General features: G+C 41.9%; 1 non-coding gene across 1 annotated transcript; it reads right to left on the bottom strand.

Moving 5' to 3' along the window:
- Window positions 1-576: 576 nt before the first annotated feature.
- Window positions 577-650, bottom strand: Trnak-uuu. The gene has a single exon. It is a non-coding gene; the product is annotated as a tRNA-Lys (tRNA).
- Between the last annotated feature and the right edge of the window lie 9,256 nt (window positions 651-9,906).

Genomic DNA, 9,906 nt, shown 5'->3' on the forward strand with positions numbered 1-9,906 from the left:
ATTAGCTACTGTCACAATCCCAAATGATCATTGTTAGCAAGTCGGAAACATTCTGTATTTTGTAACATAGCTGTTTCTATTTTTTTTTAACTAGGTGCATTTAGTAGCCAGCAATAGTGCATAGTAATTCCTTTACCTGTCAATGAGAGTTTAAACAGTCGAAACGATGTATGGTTCCATACCCAATATAGACATTCCTAATAAAATGAAAACAGCTCGATTTATCGTAGCAAGGTTCTGATACATCGATTTCCATTCTTCTACTTACACGCTGTGATGATCATACGGTACAAGTTGAAACTACGTCTCAAGTCGGTCCTGAAACCTAGATACCAGCTTTTCGCAAACAGTGCGCTACTGGCAATGGTTGCACTCAAAGGGGCATTCTGTTAGGAATCGACAGTCGCATCTTCTTCTCCTTGATAATGCAGCAACTGTTGTTTTTCTAATTTCGGACGATGTACGGAACTTTGTTTAACGACATACGAGGGCTACTTAAATGTGCTTACAATGAAATAAACACCCTTAGCTGCTTACAGGCATTGACATACGTCAACGGGGACAGATGAAAATGTGTGCCCCGACCGGGACTCGAACCCGGGATCTCCTGCTTAAATGGCAGACACTCTATCCATCTGAGCCACCGAGGACACAGAGGATAGCGCGACTGCAGGGATTTGTCTCTGGCACGCCTCCCGCGAAACCCACATTCTCAACGTATTGTCCCGCACTGCATTCGTAGTGCCCCCGCCCATTATACTCATTAGTAGCCCGTAAGAGTTCGGGCACTGTTTGTGCATTCGCACAGAAGAAGATGGTCAAGTGGCCGGTGAGCCTCAACTATATATATACACTAAGATGGTATCTGTTCTTTCGGACATGTCCCAAAAGAACAGATACCATCTTAGTATATATATTATATGCGTTTGTTACGAGTTGTACTAAAATTTCTAGATCTACAGCTACATCTATACTTAGAGAACCACTGTGAAGTGCAAGGCAGTGGGTACGTCCCACTTACTAGATATTAGGTCTTTTTTCCGTTTCATTCACGCATGGAACGCTGGAAAATGATTGTGTAAACGCTTCTGTGCGGGCTGTAATTCATCTAACCTTCAGAATGAAATTTTCACTCTGCAGCAGAGTGTGCGCTGATATGAGACTTCCTGGCAGATTAAAACTGTGTGCCAGACCGAGACTCGAACTCGGGACCTTCGCCTTTTGCGGGCAAGTGCTCTACCGACTGAGTTCCCTATGCAAGAGTCAGGACCCGTCCACACACCTTTAATTCCACCAGTACCCCGTCTCCTGCTAAAGCTGTGGGGACGGGTGGTGAGTCGTGCCTGGGTAGCTCAGTCGGTAAAGCACTTGCCCGCGAAAGGCAAAGGTCCCGAGTTCGAGTCTCGGTTCGGCAAACAGTTTTAATCTGCCAGGAAGTAATCTAATCTTATCCTCACGATCCCTGTAGGAGCGATATGTAGGGGATTGTAGTATATTCCTAGAGTCATCATTTAAGGCCGGTTCCTGAAACTTTCTCAGTAGAGTTTCCGTCTATCTTCAAAAGTCTGCCAGTGCAGATTTTTCAACATCTCTGTCAGTCTCCCTCGGGTCAAACGAGCCTGTGATCATCCGTGCCGCCTTTCTCTGTGTACGTTCTAAATCCACTGCTAGTCCTACTTGGTATGGGTCCCACACACTTGAGCAGTATTCTAGGACATGTCGCACGAGCGATTTGTAAGCAATCTTCTTTGTTGGCTGACTGCATTTCCCTAGTATTCTACCGATAAATCGAAGTGTGCTAGATGCTTTACTCACGACTGAGCCTTTGTGATCTTCCGACTTCACGCCCCTACTAAGTGTTACACCCAAGTATTCATAAGAGTTTACAGATTCCAGCTGTGACTCACTAATATTATATTCATAGGATACTATTTTTTTCGTTTTTTGAAACGCACACTTTTATATTTTTGAACATTTAAAAGCAAGCTGCCACTCATTCTACCACTTCGAAATCTTATCACGGGCTAACTGAATATCTGTTCAACTTCGTTCAGAACGTACTTCGTTGCAGATAATTGCACCATCTGCGAAAAGTCTCACGTTACCATTAAGGTAGTGCGCAAGATCATAAATATGCAACATGAATAGCAAGGGACGCAACATACTTCCCTGCTGCGTACCCGAAGTTATTTCTACATCTGTCGATGACACTCTATCGAAGATAAGACGCTGCGTCTTCCCTACCAAGGACTCCGCAGTCTAGTCATACATTTCGTCTGACACCTCATATGATTTATTTATTTATTTATTTATTTATTGTTCCGTGGGACCACATTAAGGAGAAGTCTCCATGGTCATGGAACGAGTCAATACATGAAATTATAACACGATTGTAGAAACAGATAAAATGAAATATAAGAAACATATTCAGCTGACACGTCGTTAGTTTAAATAAAGAAAATCAAGAATGTAACACTGGAATTTGCTTAATTTCTTAGCTCTTCCAGGAGCTCCTCGACAGAATAGAAGGAGTGAGCCATGAGGAAACTCTTCAGTTTAGACTTAAAAGCGTTTGGGCAACTGCTAAGATTTTTGAGTTCTTGTGGTAGCTTATTGAAAATGGATGCAGCAGAATACTGCACTCCTTTCTGCACAAGAGTCAAGGAAGTGCATTCCACATGCAGATTTAATTTCTGCCTAGTATTAACTGAGTGAAAGCTGCTAACTCTTGAGAATAAGCTAATATTGCTAACAACAAACGACATTAAAGAAACTATATACTGTGAGAGCAATGTCAAAATTCCCAGGCTATTGAATAGGGGTCGACAAGTGGTTTTCGAACTTACACCACACATAGCTCGAACAGCCCGTTTTTGAGCCAAAAATACCCTTTTTGAATCAGAAGAATTACCCCAAAAAATAATACCATATGGCATAAGCGTATGAAAATAGGCGAAGTAGACTACTTTTCGTGTTGAAATGTCACTTATTTCAGATACTATTCTAATGGTAAATAAAGCGGCATTTAGTTTCTGAACAAGATCCTGAACATGGGCTTTCCACAACAGCTTACTATCTATCTGTACGCCTAGGAACTTGAACTGTTCCGTCTCGCTTATAACATGCCCATTCTGTCTGATTAAAATATCAGTTCTTGTTGAATTGTGAGTTAGAAACTGTAAAAACTGAGTCTTACTGTGATTTAGCATCAAATTATTTTCCACAAGCCACGAACTTATTTCATGAACTACATTATTTGATAATGTTTCAATATTACACACAAGATCCTTCACTACCAAGCTGGTGTCATCAGCAAACAGAAATATTTTTGAATCACCTGTAATACTAGAAGGCATATCATTTATATAAATAAGAAACAGCAGTGGCCCCAGCACCGATCCTTGGGGAACGCCCCATTTAACAGTGCCCCATTGGGACTGAACATCATTACCACTCTCAATATTGCGGAGAATTACCTTCTGCTTTCTGTTCTTAAAGTAAGAGGCGAACCAGTTGTAAGCTACTCTCCTTACTCCATAATGTTCCAACTTCGGCAGTAATAATTTGTGGTCAACACAGTCAAAAGCCTTCGTTAAATCAAAGAAAACACCTAACGTTCGCAACCTTTTATTTAATCCGTCCAAAACCTCACAGAGAAAAGAGACTATAGCATTTTCAGTTGTTAAGCCATTTCTAAAACCAAACTGTACATTTGACAGCAAATTATGTGAATTTAAATGCTTGTATATACAACCCTCTCGATAACTTTAGCAAACACCGATGGCATAGAAATAGGTCTATAATTATCAACATTATCCCTGTCTCCCTTTCTATAAAGTGGCTTCACTACCGAGTACTTTAATCGGTCAGGAAACCGACCACTCCTAAAGGAAAAGTTACAGGTATGGCTAAGTACTGGGCTAACATACATGGAACAATACTTCAGTATTCTGCTAGATACCCCGTCATATCCATGAGAGTTCTTGGTCTTTAGTGATTTAATTATTAACTCAATCTCCCTCTTGTCAGTATCATGGAGGAGCATTTCAGGTAACAGTCTCTGAACACTTTTTTCTAAGAGCGGTATGTGATTCCTGTTGGGACTAGGTTTCTATTTAGTTCACCTGCTATATTCAGAAAGTGATTATTAAATACTGTACATATATGCGACTTATCAGTAACACGGACATTCCCACTACGCACTGATTCTATATTCTCGACCTGTCTCTGCAGACCAGCCACTTCCTTTACGACTGACCATATGGTTTTAATTTTATCCTGAGACTTAGCTATTCTATCTGCATACCACATACTTTTTGCCTTCCTAATAACTTTTTTAAGCACCTTACAATACTGTTTGTAATGGACTACTGCATTTAGATTGTGACTGTTTCTAACGTTTTGATATAATTGCCACTTTGTTCTACAAGATATTCTTATACCTTTAGTCAGCCACCCAGGCTGCCTGTTTGTGCTAGTACCCCGTTTTGAACGTTCTAACGGAAAGCAACTTTCAAAGAGCACGAGAAAAGTCTTGAGGAAAGCATTATATTTATCGTCTACTGTATCAGCGCTATAAACATCTTGCCACTCTCTACAGCAACTGGATCAACTTTCCTAAAAAGTTGGTAACTATATTTAACATGTGTTGCAGCACAAAAATCTTTTAAAGTTAAAATTTGTGCATCATGATCTGAAAGGCCATTCACCATTTTGCTAACAGAATGCCCTTCTAGTAATGACGAATGAACAAAAATATTGTCTATGGTTGTTCTACTGTTCCCTTGCACTCTCGTTGGAAAGAATACGGTTTGCATAAGATTATATGAATTAAGGAGGTCTACCAGCATCCTGTTCCTTGCACAATCACTTATACAATTTATATTGAAGTCACCACATATACCTAACTTTTTGTATTTCCTATAAAGTGAACCAAGAACCTCCTCTAGCTTTAGCAAAAATGTTGTGAAATCGGAGTCTGGGGATCTATAAATAACAACAGTAAGAAGTTTAGCTCCACTAAATTTAACCACACCTGCACAACATTCAAACACCTTTTCAGTGCAGTACTTTGAAACATCAATTGACTCAAATGGGATACCGTTTTTCACATACATGGCTACTCCCCCACACCGCAAAGAGCTCCTAGAAAAGCTGCCAGCCAACCTGTATCCTTGTAAAGGAAGCCTCTGAATTATCTCCTTATTTAAGAAGTGTTCAGATATACCAATAATTTCAGAGTCAACATCTATAAGCAGTTCACTAACTTTATCTCTAATGCCTTGTATGTTTTGATGAAATATACTAATTCCCTCATTAATCGGATACCTAAGCTTTGTCGAAAGTGGTTTCTTTGTTAGAGAGACTTCCCTTAAGCAGGAATACCTGTCAGCTGACTTCAATCTAAAAAAGGTACAGCTCTAACACCCACAACTACCGGAATTTTCCCATGAGTGATCCCACCTATGCTGTCACCTATAAGCTTTGCCAACCTCCCCTTTCCATACCTGTTGAGGTGCAGGCCATGTCTAGTGAAACCCGTCCTGCTGATAGACTCCACCGACACCATTGAAATGTGACTCATGCCTTCTGTCATCAGCGCACCCCCAAATCTCATGTTATTACGCCTGACGGCTGTATTAAGATGAGGCCGATCGTGACGCTGAAACAGTTCCACGAAATGCACATTCGTGTTGCCAGTCTGAGTGGCTATCTTTTCCAGGTCACCATCTATGTCATACTCCCCATCCCTATCAATACTATTACCAGCCCCACCCACAATCACTACCTGATCCTCTCTTGTAAAATCCCTACATAACCCCCCTATGTTAAAAGTCACCTGAGCCAATCCTGCATTAGGCTTCACAATGCTGGTGACCAGGTACTCACTCCCCAAAACTTCCTGCAACTGCTGGCCTATACCTCTACCATGAGAACTACCTAACAGCAGAACCTCCTCCTTTCTCTTAGACTTTGCAACTGTCCTAGCCACCGTAACTGCTGCATACTTACTACATCTACAGCTACTAGAGATTCCTCTCCACTAGACTCTGACAGCTGGTCATATCTATTACAAACACCAATAGTAAAACTATCTGAAAATCTCCTTCTCCTAGCAGATCTCTTGCCAACAGCCAGCTCCCATTCCCCAACCCCCTTCTCCCTCCTCATCCTATCTAGCTCCTCCTGTGCGTTTTTCAGCTGCACCTGAAGGGCACAGATCTTACGCTCCTGCTCCTCTATCAACTTACTCTTGCTACATAACCTGCAGTTCCAGGAGAGGATCTCACCAGAATGCCCACTGGCTTCCCCACTGCATTCCCCCCAGTGAAAATACTTCGAACAAGTCTCACACCGCAATCCACTACTCACGAACCTACGGCAAAGCCCACACTTCTCACTCATGGTAAAATTTTACAGTTATTGAAACAAGAAAACAACTTTATCTAAGTTCCGCTACTACAGTAAGAAGATGTTAGAAACTGACTACAATTATCACAAACTTGCTCTACAAGGGAAGTAACTACTATTATTGACAGTATTAATCAACAACAAATGAGAATATAACAAAATACTAACACAGAAAGAAAATCAAACGTCTAATGACAGTAACGATCTGAAAGCAGTTCGCAAAAATTTCTTCTGAAGTTATTTCACCGGAAAACACCAAGAACACCGGTTGAAGACTACTAAAGTTCCTAAATTAACTACTATACACAAACAATTAATTAGTACTTAGCTTTCGATGCGCCGCTACAGCTGCAACTGGTCAGCGCGGAATGTAAACACGTGTAAGAGGTTACGTTGCTCGATACGAAACAAATATCAGGTCACAACACAAGAAAGGCAGAGGTGAATGAAGAAACCACTAATAAGTCACTTATATAGTAAATATTATCACAAAAACCGTTAAATATATGTCTGCAACCTAAAAATAGATGAAAACTTAGAGAGCGATCTCACACGCCGTCACGCGCTTATGACGTCACACCAAATCGTACTTTTGATAATAGGCGTAGGTGTGGTATTGTGTCAAATGCTTTTCATAAATAGAGAAATACTGCTTCTGCCTGACTGCTATTATCAGTGGCTTTCAGAATGTTATAAGAGAAAATCGCGAGCTGGGTTTCACTGATCTTTATTTTCGAAATCCGTGCTGCTTGGTGTGGAGGTGGTCCTCTTCGAGACACCTCATTATGTTTGAGCTGAGAATCTATTATAAGATTCGACAACAAATGCATGTCAAGGACACTGGGCGGTAGTTTTGTGGATTACTTCTGCTACCCTTCCTCTAAGCAAATGTGACCTGTGCTTTGTTCCAAATACTGGGCACAGTTTTTTTGTTCGAAGGATCTGCAACAGATTATAGTTAACACAGGCCAACTCAGCTGTGAACTGAGTATAGGAATGGACAGCTATTCCATCGGTCCCTGCGGCTTTGTTCAAATTAAAATATTTCGGTTGTTAAGCATTTCTGCTTTTGCTTTGCTGCTCTCAACTTCAGTTGTAGTCGCGTCCATGAGTGACTGGACTAACATTGGTGCCACTAACAGCCTTTACATATAATCAGAATTATTTGGATTCTGTGAAACACCATTTGACAATACTCTGCTATGGTACTCATTGAAGGGAAGGCTTCAGATATTGCTCTCCTGACTGCCAAACGCATTTAATTCTATAGTCCTATGCTTTGTTTTATACCTATTACGTAACAGTCTGTTTCTTTAAAATATTGTGAAAGTACGCGAAGTAAACAACACTTCGCGTCTCAACGTCAGGGGCGCTGGTGATAATTGTTATAGTCAAGATAGCAGCAATCAGCTTCTGCGAATCTTGAACATGATACTTCCAAGAAAGTCTTCCGCCCACTGTCAGTCCAAAGATTTTCAAGTGGTCGACTTCACTAACTTTTTGACCACCTTGGTACCGCAAAATTTCATTTTTACGAGAAGGTGTGTACACTGCGTATTGTTCCAATTTATTGTTCCAGTTAAGTGTTAATCTCTTCTCTGAAAGCCACATACTGGTGGTTGTGTTGGCAGAAGAGGCAACACCGTGTTACTAGTTGAGGCCGAAATGCACGCGTTTTAGCTCACGCAGGCTGGGCGTGAGGAGGGAAGAACTATACTGACGTGAGGTCTGGAACATGACAAGGAGTTAGAATTCAGAAAGCGGACATAATTAGTTTGATACTTAACTTTAATCCATTAATGATGAACGTCGCTCTTGACGGTACATGATTCACAATATTATCTGTTCAGAATTATAGTAACTGAATATGGCGCCTTGCTAGGTCGTAGCAAATGACGTAGCTGAAGGCTACGCTAAACTGTCGTTTCTGCAAATGAGAGCGTATGTAGACAGTGAACCATCGCTAGCAAAGTCGGCTGTACAACTGGAGCGAGTGCTAGGGAGTCTCTCTAGACTAGACCCGCCGTGTGGCGGCGCTCGGTCTGCTATCACTGATAGTGGCGACACGCGGGTCCGACGTATACTAACGGACCGCGGCCGATTTAAAGGCTACCACCTAGCAAGTGTGGTGTCTGGCGGTGACACCACACTGGTATTACTGACTACCCTGTCAGCTACATGATTTACATTCCACGTCTAACATAATAATACAGTGAAGTGACAAAAGTCATGAGATAGTGACAAACACATATGCAGACTACACAAAGTACAACAGGGCAGTGCATTGGCAGAGCTGTCATTTGTGCTCAGGTGATTCGTGTCAAAAGGTTTCCGACGTGATTATGGCCGCACAACAGGAATTAACTGACTCTGAACGCAGAATGGTAGTTGGAGCTAGATGCATGGGACATTCCATTTCGTAAATCGTTAGGGAATTCAATACTCCGCGATCCAGTGTCAAAAATGTACTGAGAATACCAAATTTCAGGCATTTCCTTTCGCCACAGACATCGCAGTGGCCGACGGACTTTGCTTAACATCCGAGAACAAAGGCGTTTGTGTAGAGTTGTCATTGCTAACAGACAAGGACCACTGAGTGAAATAACCGCATAAATCAATGTGGCACATACGGCGAACGTATCCGTTAGGACAGTGCGGGGAAATTTGGCGCTAATGGGAATGGTAGCAGACGCGAGTGCCGTTGCTAGTAGCACATCGCCTGCAGCTCCTCTCCTGGGCTCATGCTCAACTCGAATGGACCTAGAAAACCGTGACCTAGTCAGATGAGTCCCAATTTCAGTTGGTAAGAGCTGATGCTAGGGTTCGAGTGTGGCGCAGACCCCACGAAGCCATGGGCCCAAGCTGTCAACAAGGCACTGTGCAAGCTGGTGATGGCTCCATTATGGTGTGAGCTGTGTTTACATAGAATGGACAGTGTCCTCTGGTCCAAATGAACTGATCGTTGATTGTAAATGGTTATGTTCTGCTACTTGGAGACCATCTGCAGCCATTGATGGATTTCATACTTCCAACAAAGACTGAATTTTTTATGGATGACAATGCGCCGTATTAGGGATTGCGACTGGTTTGAAGAACATTCTGGACAATTCGAGCGAATGATTTGGCCATCTATATCGCACGACGTGAATCCCAGCGAAAGTTTATGGTACATAATCGAGAGGTCAGTTCGTGCACAGAATACTGCACCGGCAACACTTTCGCAATTATGAAAGACTATAGAGGCAGCATAGCTCAGTATTTATGCAGGGTAAGGAGAATTCCAACTGCTTTTTGAGTTCACGCCACGTCGAGTTGCTGCACTGTGCCGCGCAAAAGGAGGTCCGACACGTTATTTTGTGGTATCCCACGACTTTTCTCACCTGAGTGTACCAACAGAAAAATGTTTGAGTCATCTGCATTATTCGTTAACTTTCTCTCTCCTTCAGTTAAATTTAACATTTCACTATAGACAGTAAAATGGCGTCAGTGTACTAC

The sequence above is a fragment of the Schistocerca americana genome, chromosome 2 (assembly GCF_021461395.2).
Source record: "Schistocerca americana isolate TAMUIC-IGC-003095 chromosome 2, iqSchAmer2.1, whole genome shotgun sequence".
Lineage (NCBI taxonomy): Eukaryota > Metazoa > Arthropoda > Insecta > Orthoptera > Acrididae > Schistocerca > Schistocerca americana.